Below are 19360 nucleotides of genomic sequence, written 5' to 3' on the forward strand. Positions count from 1 at the left end.
ATTTCTAGCATTGTCTGAATAAAGGTGGAAATTAGATCTTTTACATTCCTTGATTATGCTGTGCTGAATTTTGCATCAAATTGATCGCTGTGATACCAACAGAATTTTTCTGAGGAGTTGCAGGTAGTAAGTATTACATAACATGCATTTGTGACTGGCAGTAATAACTTGGCAATTAAACTTATTCTGCCTCTTTCAAACTCTGTTTAGTCCTTCCCTCTTATCCACATAAAGTGGTTGTAGGTCATTATAAAAAATGGCAGATGACTTTTCAAGATGGTTGATGAATGTAATGTATGAAGAAAAAATTTTAATTTCTTATTGCTCAGTTTTATCCATTTTAAATTTCAACACTTTCTTCTTTTCCACAACCACCTCTTGCCATATTCTAAGCTATGCTAGAACTTGGCTGCTAAACAGCTAACAAAGATCTTAGAATTTTCTTGGGAGGTTACGGCAAGCTTCAAGAAGTCCAGTTGAATTGTAAAGGTTCTTCTGCTATTTCTGCCATTTTACAGTGAAGCTCTTCACTCTTTGTGGAGTCATGTAAGTTTAATTATGGGGATGATTAGGAGTTTTTAAACATATTTTTCTTTGCACTGAACATTTCAGTTAAATGAGTTTATTGACAAATTGAATGCTTTTAATTTCTGAATTGGTAATATTACTTCCAAATATTTGCTTATTTCAAATAATAACTAGATATGAATAAATACCATATATTGCTAATTATTTCTGCTAACACTGGTTTTTCAAAAAATATTGGAGGATTGTGTGTGGACTTTCTTTTCATATTATAAAATTACCATTATATGAAATTGTTTGATATATAGGAAGTTTGCCTCTAATTGATTGAGGCAAGTGCTTCTGGAATATCTGAAAAACAGGATACCTGATATTATGGAAACTTGAAGGTTTTTTTAATCTATGGTTCATCTACCAGGTCTAGAAACAATGTGATAGTTAACTATTTTTATGATGCTCTGATATGAACCTGTAGCAAGTTACCTGAACTCGTTTACTTCCAGTCCACAAAACTGAAATCTTAGGATCTGAAATTTCTATTTTTATCTATATGCATATTTAGCCTACTATTAAGGAAAATACACAAATATAGAATATGAAACTTTTACAAATATACATCTGAAAACTTACAAAGAACTTCCAGACTCCATAGATTTGTTAGCACAAAATTAACTGAGGGGAAAAAGTACTTTCAGTGAAGCATCAGTGCTGCTACAAAGCTCTACACTGGAGAAGAATTTAACTTTTCTCCTTAACGGAGAATACAAAATGCTTCCCTAAGACATGGTTTGGCTGTGGGTAAATTGTTCATACTGCCCAAAACCACTAGATGTAGCTGTTGGTGCTTGCAGCAGGAGGAACACACGCCCAAATACACACCCACACCTGCCTGCCCCCTCCTCCTCCCCTTCCCCAGCTGGGCATTTGTTGGTGATGTAAGTGATGTTTTGGATTTTTACTTTTTAAGAATAAAATCTTCGTATTATGGCTTTCCTTACAATATTATCTAGGTCTTTTTGCAGTCTCTGAATTTGTCAGTACTTCTTCATTAGACATGATGCAAGAAGGTAGTGTAAAATTTAAACATGATATGACTGTTCATGAATTAATTGTAAATAATGATTATTGAAAATAAGTTAATACATATTTTTCCAGCAATTGGCCTGACATTGTGACTGAAGTACACAGGGCAGGTTTCTCTTGCAGCATTGATGCATTTTACATAGCTGGGACATAGCAGTAATCTGATGAGCTGCAACTGCCACAATACCAGATGGATCCCTGAAAATAGGAGTACTGCACTAATCTGTCTAGATTATTGAATTCAGTGCCACTTGGCAATAATCAGGGAATGCTTGTAGAACTGAATCAAAATAGATTCTGAGGTTTTATTTTCATTTACATCTATAAATGTTCTGTGTCCCTTTTTACCATTTTTGTGGGAAATGCATCTGAAAAGTTACCCATTGCTTTTATTTATATTGCTTTTTAAAGTTGTTTTGTTTTTCAGCTACCTGTGCCATGGTAATATTTAGAATTGTTTTGACATTAGCAGTCTGTACAATTTTGCTAGAATTGCCAGTTTAATCAGGAAAATTATGAAACAAAGAAATACAAAATAAAATATGAAATTAAAAACCCAACCCAGTTTCCTTAGCAATAAAAATAAGGTATACATGTAAGCATATACAAGATTTTTTTGTGTCATTTTCTTCTGCAATGATTAAGACAAGTATGTTTGCAGGCACATGTATTTGCATTTAGATGCTTCTCTAGAATGTAATTGTAAAATGTACATTTAGGGAGAAAGAGACAGAAAAGATCTGTCAGTGGAGAGACTACCATTAATTTGTATGTTTATGGTACAAAAGGTCATGAAAACAAAAAGCTCTCTGTGTTTGCACCATTTTTGTGTAGTCTACAAAATTATTAAAGTCTGGAGTGCCCAATTTTCATATTTTCTTTAGATATCTGGAAATGCAAACAAAACAAAGCACTGCAGTTTAAAAGTTCCAGCAATGGCTCAGTTACCTTTACAGTAACCTTTATTTTAACCAACCTCATCCAAATGTTGGGGCAAAGATGGGTGGTGTTTGGCTTTTCGGACTTTTGTGGGTTTTTTGTTTGTTAGTTTGGACTTTTTTTGTATTTTTTCCCCATTGAATTAAGAGCAATTCAGTAAGAAATTTAAAAATTGATTCTGAAATAGAGTTCTTAGCTGCCACACAAAGCCATTTACTTGGAAAAGAATTGTAAATGCAATGCATTACAAATATTCCTGATTTATTTAAACTGTCTACCCTCACTTTGACTACTGACTAATTTTTTAGGCTGCTATTATTATAATTATTGGTTCATCCAGTTAAAAAGAGGTGTTGGATTGTGTTTCATGTACCAAGAAACAAAGAAAGTTTGAACATGGCTGAAGGTCTGCTCTGTCCCTTGTTAATTTTCTGGTCCTCAGAGTGGTGGAATAGGTGACTCTTCTTCATGGCACCAACAACCTACAATAGGAATCCCAGCTGCATAAACATGGCACTCACAATCAATGCTTAGGATTGCTGGTGGAAAAAAATAAGATGCAGGTAGTGTGATCTACTTACAGCTGCCACAGCTTAACAGAAGGGCAGCTGCATCCAGCATCAGTTTCAATAGCCTTTTGAGGATGTTGCAGGGAGTATGGAAGTGATCTGGCCTAAAAGTTACATGTGCCTGACCCACTGATGTGCCTGACCTTTGATAAAAAGCTTGTGAAATACAGGTCAGCAAAATGCTTTTAATCTAGAGAGCCAAACAGAAACATGGGAATAGTCCAGGTTCAAAAGGCAGCCCTAAATTACAAACCTAGACTACCGTTACAGTCTAAAACAGCCCGTTGTCACACACTCCCCTTTTAGTTAGACCTAATTAATCTTCAAGTAGGTGAAAAGCCTTTTTGACCCTGGAAATTTTTTAATGCCTGTCTTGGATTGAGACAATTTAAAGAGGTGGGCAGTCTGAAATTAGTAACTTCCTCCTTGATTCCAAGCAATCTCTTCTCATCCATGATGAATGAGGTATGACTAGATACAAGTTAAAAAAATAGCAGTTTAATAAACAGGCAAGGGAAAAAAAGGAAAATAACAAATTCATGATCTGCCACACGACCAAAGAGACCCGAAATGCTGGAAATGCCCTTCCTGGTACCATGCCCAGCAGGGACGGCTCGGGCTTGTAGGACCGAAGGACCAGATAGCAACAGATCCGTGCCTGAAGGCAGAGCTCCCGGGGCAGCTGCAGCAGCACATGGAGATCTGACGGCTCGCCAGGGCCGGCACCCTCACCCAGAGGCCCAGCAGGGCGGGGGGCACTCGGTGTTCCCTGTCCTCGCTATCTGTCCCGGGTCACTCGGTGTTCCCTGTCCCCGCTGTCCCGGGACACTCGGTGTTCCCTGTCCCTCTGGCCCGGGACACTCGGTGTTCCTGTCCTCGCTGTCCCGGGTCACTCGGTGTTCCGTGTGTCCCTCTCTCCCGGGTCACTCGGTGTTCCCTGTCCCTCTGGCCCGGGTCACTCGGTGTTCCCTGTCCCCGCTGTCCCGGGTCACTCGGTGTTCCCTGTCCCTCTGTCCCGGGTCACTCGGTGTTCCCTGTCCTCGCTGTCCCGGGTCACTCGGTGTTCCCTGTCCCTCTGGCCCGGGACACTCGGTGTTCCTGTCCTCGCTGTCCCGGGTCACTCGGTGTTCCGTGTGTCCCTCTCTCCCGGGTCACTCGGTGTTCCCTGTCCTCGCTGTCCGTCCCGGGTCACTCGGTGTTCCCTGTCCTCGCTGTCCCGGGTCACTCGGTGTTCCCTGTCCCTCTGGCCCGGGTCACTCGGTGTTCCTGTCCTCGCTGTCCCGGGTCACTCGGTGTTCCCTGTCCCCTCTGTCCGGGTCACTCGGTGTTCCCTGTCCCTCTGGCCCGGGTCACTCGGTGTTCCCTGTCCCCGCTGTCCCGGGTCACTCGGTGTTCCCTGCCCTCGCTGTCCGTCCCGGGTCACTCGGTGTTCCCTGTCCCCGCTGTCCCGGGTCACTCGGTGTTCCCTGCCCTTGCTGTCCGTCCCGGGTCACTCGATGTTCCCTGTCCCTCTGTCCCGGGTCACTCGGTGTTCCCTGTCCCCGCTGTCCCGGGTCACTCGGTGTTCCCTGTCCTCGCTGTCCGTCCCGGGTCACTGGATGTTCCCTGTCCCTGTGTCCCAGGTCACTCGGTGTTCCCTGTCCCCTCTCTCCCGGGTCACTCGGTGTTCCCTGTCCCTCTGTCCCGGGTCACTCGGTGTTCCCTGTCCTCGCTGTCCCGGGTCACTCGGTGTTCCCTGTCCCTCTGTCCCGGGTCACTCGGTGTTCCCTGTCCCCGCTGTCCTGGGTCACTCGGTGTTCCCTGTCCTCGCTGTCTGTCCCGGGTCACTCGGTGTTCCCTGTCCTCGCTGTCCCGGGTCACTCGGTGTTCCCTGTCCCCGCTGTCCTGGGTCACTCGGTGTTCCCTGTCCTCGCTGTCTGTCCCGGGTCACTCGGTGTTCCCTGTCCTCGCTGTCCCGGGTCACTCGGTGTTCCCTGTCCCTCTGGCCCGGGTCACTCGGTGTTCCTATCCTCGCTGTCCCGGGACACTCGGTGTTCCCTGTCTCCTCTGTCCGGGTCACTCGGTGTTCCCTGTCCCCGCTGTCCCGGGTCACTCGGTGTTTCCTGTCCCTCTGGCCCGGGTCACTCGGTGTTCCCTGTCCCCGCTGTCCCGAGTCACTCGCTGTTCCCTGCCCTCGCTGTCCGTCCCGGGTCACTCGATGTTCCCTGTCCCTGTGTCCCGGGTCACTCGGTGTTCCCAGTCCCTCTGGCCCAGGTCACTCGGTGTTCCCTGTCCCCGCTCTCCCGGGTCACTCGGTGTTCCCTGCCCTCGCTGTCCGTCCCGGGTCACTCGATGTTCCCTGTCCCTCTGTCCCGGGTCACTCGGTGTTCCCAGTCCCTCTGGCCGAGGTCACTCGGTGTTCCCTGTCCCCGCTGTCCCGGGTCACTCGGTGTTCCCTGCCCTCGCTGTCCGTCCCGGGTCACTCGATGTTCCCTGTCCCTCTGTCCCGGGTCACTCGGTGTTCCCTGTCCCCGCTGTCCCGGGTCACTCGGTGTTCCCTGTCCTCGCTGTCCGTCCCGGGTCACTCGGTGTTCCCTGTCCCTGTGTCCCGGGTCACTCGGTGTTCCCTGTCCCCTCTCTCCCGGGTCACTCGGTGTTCCCTGTCCCTCTGGCCCGGGTCACTCGGTGTTCCCTGTCCCCGCTGTCCCGGGTCACTCGGTGTTCCCTGTCCCTCTGGCCCGGGACACTCGGTGTTCCTGTCCTCGCTGTCCTGGGTCCCTCGGTGTTCCCTGTCCCCTCTCTCCCGGGTCACTCGGTGTTTCTGTCCTCGCTGTCCCGGGTCACTCGGTGTTCCCTGTCCCCTCTGGCCCGGGTCACTCGGTTCTCTCTGTCCCTGGCTAGAGAACTGCCACTGCTTCACTGTGGGTCAGAGCCTCAGTTGTGGACAGGCACCTGCGGAATCCTCCCCAGGGTAGCCCAAAACCCTTGCTGCAGCCCCTCTGAGATGAGGAAAATCCCCAAAAACTGAAAAGAGGTGAAAAACCCATCTGCCTGAGCTGAAATCAAACAGCACATGAAGCAAGTACCATGCGGCAAAGAAGCTCCCCATGAGAGACAATTTAAAAATCGTATCATGTCTCTCCCCAGGGTAGCACCCCCAGACACATGCACAAAGTGTCTGACTGTAGGGTCTTACAGACACAGCAAGAATTTTTGGACATACAGAGATATGGAATATAATCACATTATGGGCCACAAAAGAATGCCTCATAACGAAAAAGAAAAAAAAAAAATGAAATTAGCATGAGCAGACAGCTGTAAAGCTGTTGGTGTTTAGCATGGCTCATCTGCTGTTATACATGGACATTATGATGTTTTAACCAAAATTTAAAGTAACTTTTTCTTTAATATGTATTTTTTACAATTAGCATTGTTCACCAGATCTAAAATTACAATATTCTATTAGTGAGTATATTTTACAAGGATATATTTTTACAGTGTGGTTTGTTGTATTTGTACATTTAAATAGGCAGACCCAAGAAACAAGCAAAAGACCAGTGCAGCTACAGAGTATCAAGTTGTCTTAAAAAATAAATCTAAGCACATATTCACCCACAGTAGTTATCCACTGATGCTACATTACAGATTGCATCCCCAAAATCACTGTCAATCATTTAACACAAGAACATCCTTAGAGTTCCCTTGCAAAGATGCCTTGCCAGCTCTTTGGCTCCCATTAGTCTCCAAAGTCTGTGCTTTAAAACATCTCACAGTTTTAATAATGAAGCTATTTAGCACATGGTTTGCTGTGGGATGTAGAAAGCATAGTTGCTTTCCTTTTGCTGGAAATATTCATAAAAGCATGAAAACACAACTCTAATCCAGAAAATATAGAAGAGCAACATGACACACACTGTAACACTGCTAAGAACCGATGCTGAGGCCAATGACACAGGTGGTACAGGAGCTGAGAAGAGAACAGATGGCTGTTCATATGTCTTTTACTTTCTGATTTCACTCACCTTTTCAAATTGGTTTCTAATTCCACTGAAAGTTTTGGAGCACATCCTTAAGTAATTTGAAGCCACTTCCTCTAGACTCACAGGAAATTTACCTTAAATCCTCTTTGCATAGAGTTCCCCACCTTTATTCTAGAATTCCCACTGCTTCCAGGATGTCATCCTCTAGAAGCTGCAGAAGAGTTAAAAGCCTAATTTGTTGCACACATACATTTCAGAGACAAAAGCTGCTTCATTTTTTAATGAAGCTGCGTGATTTAGCACTGAAGAAATATGACTACTTCCATATCTTATTCAGCAGGTCCATCGAATAGGGACAATGGTTCAAATTAATTTTCATTTAATTTTGTCCCTCTAGCCAAAAATCTTAGTTCTGTGATCTTTTAGAAAGAAAAATAGCAAATGAACAAAACTGTGATAGTGAATATCATTGCTTATGAAATGTATCTCATGAAATTTGATTTTTCTTTTCAGATGAACAATAATGAAAAAATGACCTAATGGAGATAAAAACTGCTAGAAGGGATCTTTGTAATTTTTCATTTTTTCTGCATTCTTGAAGGAAAGCTTAAGACAAACGGATGCCAATAAAACTCATAGAAAATACATATCTAACATTCCTACTGGCTTTGTAAGAAATGTATGTCTGGCTGTGTTCTAGATATGAAATACTCCCCCATCTCCCTACCCCCTTAGGAGATGTTCAAGTCTTTTCTGGGTTAATCTGTCTCTTTTCTCCTAATTTTGTATATAACTAAGAAAGTCGGCATACTTCTGATACATATTCAGACATTGTGTACAATATATTATCTCAGACTTTTCTCATCATCTTAAATTATTATTCTCTCTTTCAAGCCAACTGCTTTTACTAATCCAGCAAAGTCATAATGGCAATTAATTTGCAATGAATAAACAAGATAAGTCTCCAAAGTAATATCTGTAGAGGTGAAGCAGCCAACTCTGTCTTTAAAGCTGAAATTCACAGTTCTGTTCCCACTTCTTATGAGCTCACTGACACCAACAGAATTGCATGTGTGTAACTCTGCTGCTACTGAAAAAGCACCAGACTCCACATTCTAGTCTGTTGTGGGCTTTAGCTCATCTGCTTATTACTCTACTGAAGGATGCTTAGGGAAACACTGTATTGTGCTGTCCTGAGTTGTGTCTGGACTGATGCTTTCACAGAGATAAAGGTGACACCAGTACTTGTAAGCAAACAAAATACCAGAGCGGGCAGAAGCTGTTAGTACCAAAATGCAGCTGTCTATAACAGGTAAGTCTGTCACAACTACATTGTGCAAAAATATTTGCCATCCAGGGGAGAACTAGGTTGCAATGTGACAATAAGGGGCAGTTGGGGCTGGGGACAAGTGGCAGTTTCTTTCAGGTGCCTATGAACAAAAGTCCCTTATTGAAGTGGAGGGAGAGACCCACCTTTGTTGATCAGCATCTGAATCCGTTTATTAACTCAATCAGTCACTTTTTATAATCGTGTTAATTAAGTTCATGCATATTGCAAACGCGAGCTCACAATAGGTCAGAGATAATACACCAACCCCTCCTTATGTTTCCAATACCAAGATTTGTGTTTTCAAAACTTACTTTTACTTTCTAAAAACAGCCAAAGATAGAATATCTACTTGTTATGAGAAAGCTTCCTGAGAACTCTGGTATGCAAGGTTCTCAAGGCCTTCATGTTTGTCACTTTTACTTGTAATTAAAAACAACCTGAGAACTTCTACTGTTTACAGAAACAGGATGTGAGAATTTTACTCCTCACAGCTGCCTTCTAAGCCATTTCTGAAAAAATCTCCAACAGTGCCTGTTCCCATCTCTTTACAGCCAAGGCTGTCCTTTCTTTTTCCAGCTTGCAATTACAGTGACATAAAATAAACAGAGACAGTGGTAGTCAGTCAGCATCCAAAAAGCTGTTGTAACACCCTGAACATGTTTTATCTGCATTCTTGACATAGGTAAAATGTCAGAATTTGGCATAAAGTGACAACACAATGAAAAAATCCCTGTAAAAAAGAATTACTGTTTTATTCTTGTGTATTAAATTGGAATTCTGGCTGCAGCGAGAGATGGTCTAATCAGCAAGGGAATAAAATGGTCTGAGGTCAGCCTCAGTGAATGACAGCTTGGCAGAAAATACATTTCACCATCTTCCTACCATGTCCTGCAGTTGATTGTAATAGCTGTTGATTGTAATGGTAGTTTGAGCCATTTTATATTATGGGAATTGTCAAAATCTGTATGATACAGTCTGTATGACTCTTAGGTTTACAAAAATAATCATTAAGAGTTGCAGCTGATGCAATCCATAGCCTTGCTAAATACTAGATGGAAGCCCTCTCTTACCATACTTTTCCCCTGATTTCTGCATTTATCTGTCTTTTGCTATGCTATTATAGTAATTATTTGATTTATACTGTTTCATTCTGAGGACCATTTTGTGGGTTAGTGGTTTGTTCATGGTAGGAGCCTGTCATAACCTAGGAGAAGAGTCTCCTGCTGTTATGTAAATAACTTTTAACGAAGCCTATGCTAGAATGACACTTTTGACCTCCAGACAACAAATCATTACAAAAGGCGCATTTAGAAATTGCTGCTGTTTGTATGGTTGCTTCCAGGATGCTGTTTTTTGAGCTGAAATTTTACATTATTTTATAGCTGAGACAATATAAAAGAGCAAACTAAAACAAAGATTGTTTTTCACTTTTCTCATATCCTGTTTCTATCACTGTTTTCTTCTTTTTCTTTCCCTGCTAGAACAACATATAAAACAATCTTTTACCTTCAGTTGTCCCTAGCGTACATTTAATTTTAAGGGTACTGACCTTTTGTTAAGTCTGTTTTCCTGAGTATGATGGTGCAACCAGCCTTAATGTTTGTAATGTCATTGAACCACTATTTACTGCAGAAGATTTTTCACTTATTTTTTTTCTAATATATAAAGTTTGAAAATCTAATTTTTGAAGAATATAAGTTTCCAGTCTGCCCTGAATGCAACTTTTTAGCCTATTGAATATCTACAGTTGTGGCTTCCAAGTGTGCTTTCAACTTTTGACTATCACTTTACTCAAACCTTCTAGTCTTTTAAAAATTAAAATATCTACCATGATGAAGATACATAAAATGAAACTTAAGATGGTTCAGCCATAATAGGTTCACCTCTTAGATATATCAGGGAAAAAAAGCAAATAATGAACAAATTTTGGTATCAAATACGTATAAAATTAGTCATATATACTATTGGTATATACTATACCATTGCTAGAACTACATCTTGCTAGAACTCATAAATATATTTTCTGACTATTTCTGTCCTAGTTACTTCTGCTTTCATTTAAACAGTCTGCAATTGTGGAGGTTTGGGATGGCTACAACATTTCTAGAATCAACAAGAAATGTGCAGCTTTCTTTTTTAAGGAAAAAAAAATTTCTGCAAAATTAGAAAATATATTTTCAGCATAACTCTTCAAGACTAGGTCTAGATTTATTAGCAGTCTTAAAATGGAACTGGTTTTTGCATTTTAAAATTCTTTTAATAATTTTCCACAACTTCTTTTTACCTGTTCTCCTCCTGTGTCCATCACTCTGTTTTTCTTCACAAAAAAGTACATCTGTGGGGGAAGCAGAAATAATACCAAAATCCAACACTTGCAGTTTTAGTTTGTATTATGTTTAACTTAGGATTTCTTTTCTGAAATTAGAGTTGGTTAAAGGAAAATAATAAAGCATTGTGCCTTTCTACTGCATTTTTATTGGGAAGAAAAGGAAAAGAGTAGAAATTACAAAAATATGCAAAACTTGTAATTAAAACAACTTACTTTTGCAAAGAAACATTATAGCATCCTATGTGAAAATTAAGGTTTTAAAAAAGTTTTTTTGTGAACACTTAGTATGGATGTTAACAAAGATAATTCCAACTACCATTGTAACTAAAAAGGAAACAGAAGCCTTATCATGCAATAACAGAAAAGGTAATTTTTGCTTGATCCTAAATTGTGGCCATTAGTGTTTGACTGTTGGATTATTTTTCACAACAAAAAGTGTATATGCAGAAGGCTTGCTAAAATTATAACAGTTATAGTGATAACAGTAATTAAAATAATAATTCCAGACTTGCATTAACAGTAAAGTCAATTAACTAAACTAGTGACATAACACAGAATGTTAAGAGAAAGAATATCTCAGCAGGAGGATATTTTTCTTGACAGCGAAAGTTTAAGTCTATTGTATTAAAAAAATGGAGGACTGTGAATGCAGAAAAGAGATATTTATGGTGGGGGGAGCTGACCACTGTGAGAGCTAGATATTTTAATTGTAAACTGTGGCTTGGTCTTTTTAATTCTATAGTTTGAAGCAATGAATTGCATCAGCCTTATTTACTCTCTTTCTCCCACCATAAGATTTTCACAAGCCAGACTCCTCTGTGGAGATCCTGTGAGGTCTCTCAGTTTTTCTACATTTGTTCATCTTTAAATATTCACATTGTGCTTAAGAGCCACAGATCTTTCTAGCAGTGTTCTTTGTTTTATATTTATCTTTGTGCAGTAAATTTACATTACAATGCAATTTTAATAATCCAGCTACTTTCTGTTTAAATAGTAAGAAGCAATCAACACCTTCCCTCCCAAAAAAACCACCCACCTGCAAAAAACACCCTAAAACCCAAATAAACTCCTTTTTCTCATCCTCTTCTTCCTCTGCCCCCTCTCAGTGAAGACTGATAACTACCTGTACTCTGCATGCTGTGGTTTATATTGCACAACTGCTGCATGTAATCAAAGCTGACAGGTGAACCCCCAAGCAAAATTATTTTCTGTTCATGAATAGGAAAATCAGAAAAACATAGCCAATACCATGCAGCTAACACAGACCACAGATCCTAGAGAAACACTGTGTTATGCTTTCTTAGTATTAAAGAGCACTTACTGGGAAGAACCCCAAATAATATTTTCTGGAGCTTTTTTCTTTCTGAAACTATCTAAAGGAAAGAAGAAGTTATTTCATTTTTTTCTCCCTCTCTCTCCCTGTGTCCTTTTGTACCTTTTCCTATTTTTTTACTGTGACAGTATATATTTTGATCTGATTTGAAAGTAGTCAAGGGCAAGAACAGAAGGAAAAAGAACTTTTGATTTTAGATCTACACCAAAGCTCAGTGACTAGGCAGGAAGACAACTAAGGAGCCTAAGAGAAAATCAGAGAAAGAGAAAATTGGCCACAACCAACATGTAAAACCCCACACAGATTTCTAAAACATGAAGAAAAACTGAAATAGAATTTGATTCCACTGTGCTTCCTCCTGCTGCTCTCACTGTTGAGCTCACTGCTACTGAAAAAACCCAAATTGCTATGCTGTCCTTACCCCTCAATGAAAAAAGAAAAAGAAAAAGAAAAAGAAAAAGAAAAAGAAAAAGAAAAAGAAAAAGAAAAAGAAAAAGAAAAAGAAAAAGAAAAAGAAAAAGAAAAAGAAAAAGAAAAAGAAAAAGAAAAAGGGAGTAAAAAGATATGTGACTGTAGGTCTTTGACTGTATAAGAGTTTCCCATTGGGAAACATTAGCAAATAATTTTTGCTTTCTGTAGAGGAGACAGCAGACAAACATGGAAGAATCTCTTAAAGGCTTTTCTTCAGGTCTCCTTATTCAAGTGAATGAACTTTTAAGAAATGTCTATTAAATCTCCTAGCAGCATACAATGGTATAAGCTTGGCTGATGGAGGACCTTCTCTTAAAAGAGATGCTGTTTTCCTCTGGTCCATGAAGTGTACATCGATGACCTGCTTATATTTCAACACAAATTGGATTAAAAATTGTACTTTGTAATTTCAGAAAAAAACTTTACAATTTGATTTTCTAAGGATAGGAAAACACATGTTTCAGCAATAAAACCCACAAAACCAAAGATTGTTGGACTAGGTTTGTCAACATACAAAACTTAGGACAAGTTTTATGTACCACAATGCTACATACATTCATGCCTATACACGAGAGTGGATTTTGGTGGGCTTTGGTTTTCTCTGCTGAAGGAATCAGAGGATAACAATGAAGAACATAAGAACTCAGTAAAAAATTCCTGCCAAAACCATAGAGCATAATGCCCGTCCACTCCTCTATTTTATGACAGAATTTAATAGAACATTTATTGCTCATTTCTGCATTTAGGGTTGACGTTGTAATACTGTTCATTCTGCAAAATGAAAACAGAACACAGTAAATCTCATGGTTGATTTCCACACCCCCCTTCCCCTACCCCCCACCAAGATTCACTTAAGAGGCTTGAAAAGAGTGGCTTCAAACAGCTATGAAGAACCTGAGCAAAGAATCTATCTCTTAGTCTGACTTAGGTGCATTGTCCTTGAGAAAATATCCTTTTCACACTCCCACATTATGAAGACAAGGGAGGGTTTTTTCCTTGGATTCTTCCATTTCACTGAATATCACACAATCACATCATGAGTTCTTAATATTTCTCTGTTTTACCGTTTGGAAATTCCACTAAGAATAAGCGCTGACTTTTCCTCTCTTAATTAATTTTTTTTTTTTTTTTGCGAATTTAATTATAAACTATTGTTGGCTTACAATAATTTGGGGAAGTCAGTTATCAACTTGGGAGGTGTCATTCTTGGAGAAAGAAGATTTGAGAAGCTGTAACCAGATCCTACGTATGTAAGACTAAGTTAATTCCTATTTTATGCTGGTAGTCAGTAGTGGGATTGCCTAGAGAGGACCAGGAATGGAGCTTTTATTCAGGCCTGAGAACAGTGAATGTAAACATTTGGAACCAAAGAATATTTTAGTTTCCAAGGGAGATCTAGGAGAGTATTCAGTCCAAACCCCACTCAATATACCTTGAGTTAATACTCCTTGCTCGTGTCTAGACCCAGCTAAATTTTTACAGTCTGTGAGGAAGGTGATCCCACACCCGCTCTGAACAATCTGTTTCACTGCTTGAACCCACTCATGATGAAAAAGGCTTTTTAAGAATTTATCCAGCATTTCCTAACAAATCAGCTTTGTTCTCCTTCTCTCCTCTTCATTAGGCATCTGTGGACAGCCATCAATTCTCTTCCCTGCCTTTTCTTTATGTTTGGAAACCAAACAAATCTAGCTCTTGACACTTTTTGCATGTCCTCCATCATCCTGAACAGTGTGGTAGGAAGAATCATGTGTGTGGCTTGTTTGCTTCATTTTTTGCGAGCTGGATTTCCCTGGTTTGGAAGTGCAGCCATGGAAACACAGTCAATCAAAACAAAGCACACTTCTTGTGTGCATATAGGTAATTTGTATAGAGCACTTCATTTACATTTAAAACAAAAGATGAAAGGGACCTTCGTGAAAATGTGAAGGCACACATTTTTCAGTTTGTCCTTTTAATTTAATTTACAGGAAGTTTTATTTTTCCAGACTGCTACCAAAGATTTGCTCTGCTGGTGTAAAAATTAGTGAGCCTAAAATGTTAGTTCTGTCACTGGACAGAAATATTTTTATATATTTCTTCTTTTTTTCAATCAGGATACAATCTTGGAACATAACATTTTCAGTAATATATACATATATGCATTTATTTTATTAAGTGAATCTTTAGACAAAAGTTTTTGGATTTAAAATTATTTTTACAGAGTATTCTATTTAATGAGGTGAGAGAACACATTTGCCATGAAAATACACTTGTTAGGAATCCTAAAACTGATTAAATGAGGATACTTCTGGTGGAGGTTAGCCATTGTTAAGATCACTTAAACCATTGGTGTAGCATCAGTGACAGATGGAACACTTGATATTGACAATTTATTTCCAAGAAAACAAGTTTTCTTGAAAAAAAGCATTTAGTTCTTGAGTTGCCTGCAAACAAGTGATTTTTTTCACCTTGGTGAGAATTTGGCAGAAGAATCAGTCCTTAAATATCTACAATTTTACTTGTGCCAAGAGATTCATGGAGGAATCAGGAATCAATTCTCTACAATTGCAGTATCTTAGAGAGAATCCCCTTTCTGCAATTTTCATTCACATTTTTTAGTAGTGCTACTTCTTTACTTGTTATTTTGGTTTTTGTTTTGCTTACTGTTTGTTCCTAGGGTGTTTTACATTCCCTGTTTCCCCTGCAACTGCTTTTACTGACATCCAGTGATCATTTGTCACATTAAAGGTGTGATTATGATTTTCTTAGCAACCCTTGCTATGTGGTTATAGAAGGCACACACAGCTGTAGTTGCTGCAGGCAGGTTTTCAAACACAGCCCTGCTGTTCTTAATAGGCATGTGCTAGCATCAAACTCCAGAATTTTTTTCATAAGGTCATCCAGCTGGGTAAAATATACGTCTTTGAAATCTGAGGAATATTTCATATAGAGTTTCTGGTGGTACCACTCCCCGTAGATAATAAGCATTTTACAAATAGCATTTTTCAAAGACTATGGCCTAATTCCTAATGGAGAGCTTTTCTGTTTCAGTAAGGTGTTACAGTTACAAACACAACTTTTACCAGAGTGATTATGGGAAAGATGGGTGCGGCCGAGCGTATTTGGCCACCTGAGCGGAGTCCAGCTAGCTGTGGTCAAGTGGCCAACACCTCAGCAGCATCGGAAGCCAGCCCCCCTTGGCGTCTTGGCCTCGGGCTGGGCTGGATGGCGGGCTGGAATACGTGGCGTGGACGGGACGAGTAAGGAGTCGGACACTTGCTGGGGGCGAAGGTCGGTTTATTGTATAGCACAGAAGCTCCAACCGGTGGAAGGGTCCCCAGCAAATGACCAGGAGGGAAGGGAGGAATGGGGTTTTAAAGACAGGGGGTGGGTAAAGGAGGGATCCACAGCTGACCAATAAGGTGAGGTATTGGGAGGAACTTAACATAACGGGCATACAACAATATCCAATAAATACAAAGTAAAGGAGGGGCCCCGAGACCACAGCCAACCACAACCCCCAGAGAGAAGAAGGTTCTCAAAAGCTAGGAGGAGGGGGGGGGTGATTGACTGGGCCCAGGGAGGAGAAAAAGTTTACATATAAGGAGGGATAGGGGAGGAGAAATTATATAACTTAACTAACTGACAATACCAGGGGCAGGGGTTGCTATGGGAACAAAACTGGCAGGAGAGCTGTGGCGGGAAAACTGGGAAGGGCAGAACCATTTCATATAAAAGGGGGAATACAATACATAAAATGGGAGAGTAATACAAAAAACTCAAACCACACACTACAACATCTGGGGAAGTTGTTCTTCAGTTAAGAGAACAAGAGGCTGAGTCAGGTTGAAAAGTGATAAATTCAACAGGTCAAACCGAGCTTTGGCCTTGTTTCAAGACTGTTTATATCTATGTTTTTCTGAATCTCTGTGTTCTTCTGCCCATACCCAAGACAAATTTTCTTTTGTCTATTTCCTCAAGGACTACATGTCTGATGCGACTCAAACCTATTTCAGACTCTTACTCTGTTCAGAAAACTGAGACAGAAGATAAAGAAGTGTTTCCCCGCAAATCCTTTCTGATTTCAAATTGCAAAACATCACATCCTCTTGGCTGGAAAATAGAGTGGGACAATTTTACATACAGAGAAAGGAAGGCTTCCTATTTTGCACTTTGGAACCTAGAATGGATCTTCCCTTTCCTTTCATTTTTTTTAAAGCCAAAATATTATTGGTTTTTTGTATTTTTTGAAATAAACAGACAAAACAGAAATGCATTATGAAGCAGCAAACCATCTGTGTGGCTGCATTCTTCCAAAAAAAGAAAAAGGAAGAAACATAGATGAAAATTCTTTATTTGATTTTTTCCCCTTTTTGATATTTTTACAAAGTTTACTTATTCTTCTGTACTAAAAAGAGAAAATCCAGACGATCTATAGAAGGTAACTAGAAAACATTATTTAGAAACAAGGAAAAAAATTTGTAATTTTATGTTTCACAGCTGGCTGATAAGTACATAATTTTCTATTTTTCTGTTGTTAAATTGTTTCATTAGAAGGTATCTTTTACTACAGCTCACTTGCAGTGAATTGGATTAAGTGAGAGATGATGATACAAAAAGTGTTAGAGATACTGCAGATGAGAGTATAATGGACAGCCAGTCTGCTCATTTTTCCTGGGAATGATAGACTATAAATAGCTGTCTTTTGCCCTCCAGTACACACATTCATGTCCCATTGAAGTCAGCCTTGCAGAAATCAATGGGAACTCTGTGTGTATATATCAGAGAAGATTTTTTTGTTCAACCTAATGCTTTGTACTTAGTATAGGAAGATCTAGAAATTATAAGAAATTATAAGAAATTTGAGATGTTCAGAATAGTAATATCGCCCATAAATTCAGCTAATCTTACTGTGTATATTTTACTGCACTAGGGCATTCTTAACAAATGTATACAGTACACATCAAAATAGATTTGAAATAAGTATACATATAAACATACACAGAATATTTTACCTACATTATAAGTTATATTTTTAACAGAAAATAGAGGGTGTTTTTTTATTATTTATTTCAGTTGTGATTATTTTTTGTGTTTTCCAATTCTTGTACTTGAATTAGAGGCATTATTCCTCTCACTTGACTGTGTTCTGAGCATGTTTGCACATTAGATTCAGCCTTATATTTGTGTGTGCTTTCTCCAATTCAGTCTTCTGAACACAGAGAATTGATCATTTCGGCAAAGAATGAGTTCACAGGATCATAGAATCTTTAAGATTGAAAAAGACCTTTAAGGTCATAGAGTCCAAACATTAACCCAGTGCTGCCTTCTTCACCATTAAACAATATCCCCAGGTGCCGCATCCATCCAAACACTTTTTGAAAACTTCCAGGAATGGTAATTGCACCTTTCTTTGACAGCCTGCTCCAATGCCCAATCATCCTTTCAAAGAAGAAATATTTTCTGATATTGCCCTGGTGGAACTTGGGGCCATTTCCTCTTGTCCTATTACTTGTTACTCAGGAGGAGAGACTGATTCCCACCTGTCTTCAGCCTCCTTTCACTGAGGTGGAGAGGGTTAAGGTCTTCCCTGAGATTCCTTTTCTCCAGGCTAAACACCCTCAGCACCTCAGCCGCTCCTCATATGACTTTTACTCTTCAGATCCTGTCTCAGCTCTGTTGCCCTTCCCTGGACTCTCTCTAGCACCTTAATGTCTTTACTGAAATGAGGGTCCTAAAACTGACCACAGGATCAGAGGTGTGACCTTACCAGTGCCAAGAACAGGGGTTCAGCCACTGCTCTGGTCTTGTTTGCCACATTCTTTCTGATCTAAGTCAAGATGCCCTTGGCCTTCTTGGCCAGCTGGGCACATGCTGGATCATAGTCAAGTTTTATTGACCAACATCCCCAGCTGGTAATTTTCTGCTGGTAATTTTCTACTGCAGACTTCCAGCCACGCTGCCCCAGCCCATGGAACGCTGCAGGGACTGTTGTGAGCCAAGGGCAGGAGCCGGCCCTTGGCCTCATTGAATCCCACACCACGGCCCTCCTCCCATCAATCCAGTGTGTCCAGGGCCCTCCGTAGATCCTTCCTGCTGTCCTGCAGAGCAGCACTCCTGCCCAACTTGGTGTCACTGCAAACCCACTGAGGGTCATCCATCCCCTCGTCCAGGCCATCGACACAGCTGCTGGGCAGCACTGGCCCCAGGACTGAGCCTGGGCAGCACAACTGGGGCCTGGCTGCCAGCTGCACGCAGCTCCATTCACCATCACCCTGTGGGCCTGGCTAACCAGCCAATATTTCAGCCAGTGAACTGTGCACATGTCCCAGATATGGGATGCCAGTTTCTCCAGGAGAATCCTACAGGAAATGGTGTCAAAGGCTTTACTAAATCTAAGGAAACAACATCCACAATCTTTCTCCCATCTACTTAAATGGGTCATCCTGTCATAGTGGAAGATCAGTTTAGTCAAGCAAGACCTTTCCTAAATCTGTGCTGTGTGGGTCTGACTTCCTCTGTTTGTCCTGTAATGGCATTCCAGGTGATCTGCTCCATGACTTTCCCTGCCACTGAGGTGAGGCTGACAGGCCTCTAGTTCCCTAGATCCTCCTTCCATCCCTTCTTGTAGATGGGCATCACATGTGATAATTTTCAGTCAATGTGGATCTCTCCAGTTAGCCAAGACTGCTGGCAAAAAATGGAAAGTGGTTTGGTGAATTATTCCATCAGCTCCATCAGCAGCATTGGATAGATGCCATCTGACCCTGTGGGTGTAAGGATGCTTGACTCTGGATTATGGGGGCTTCATTTTCTCCCTATCTCTGTTTTCCAGTTTAG

At 40.7% G+C, this 19360-nt stretch overlaps 1 long non-coding RNA gene across 2 annotated transcripts in view; it reads left to right on the plus strand.

Moving 5' to 3' along the window:
• Nucleotides 1-1385: 1385 nt before the first annotated feature.
• The window catches only part of LOC141727218 (uncharacterized), a 107305-nt gene continuing 89330 nt past the window's right edge, over nucleotides 1386-19360 (plus strand). For both annotated transcript variants that reach the window (XR_012578264.1, XR_012578265.1), the window contains exon 1: nucleotides 1386-1460. This is a non-coding gene — a long non-coding RNA (uncharacterized LOC141727218). The remainder of the gene's footprint in view (nucleotides 1461-19360) is intronic.

The sequence above is a fragment of the Zonotrichia albicollis genome, chromosome Z (assembly GCF_047830755.1).
Source record: "Zonotrichia albicollis isolate bZonAlb1 chromosome Z, bZonAlb1.hap1, whole genome shotgun sequence".
In the NCBI taxonomy this organism is placed as follows: domain Eukaryota; kingdom Metazoa; phylum Chordata; class Aves; order Passeriformes; family Passerellidae; genus Zonotrichia; species Zonotrichia albicollis.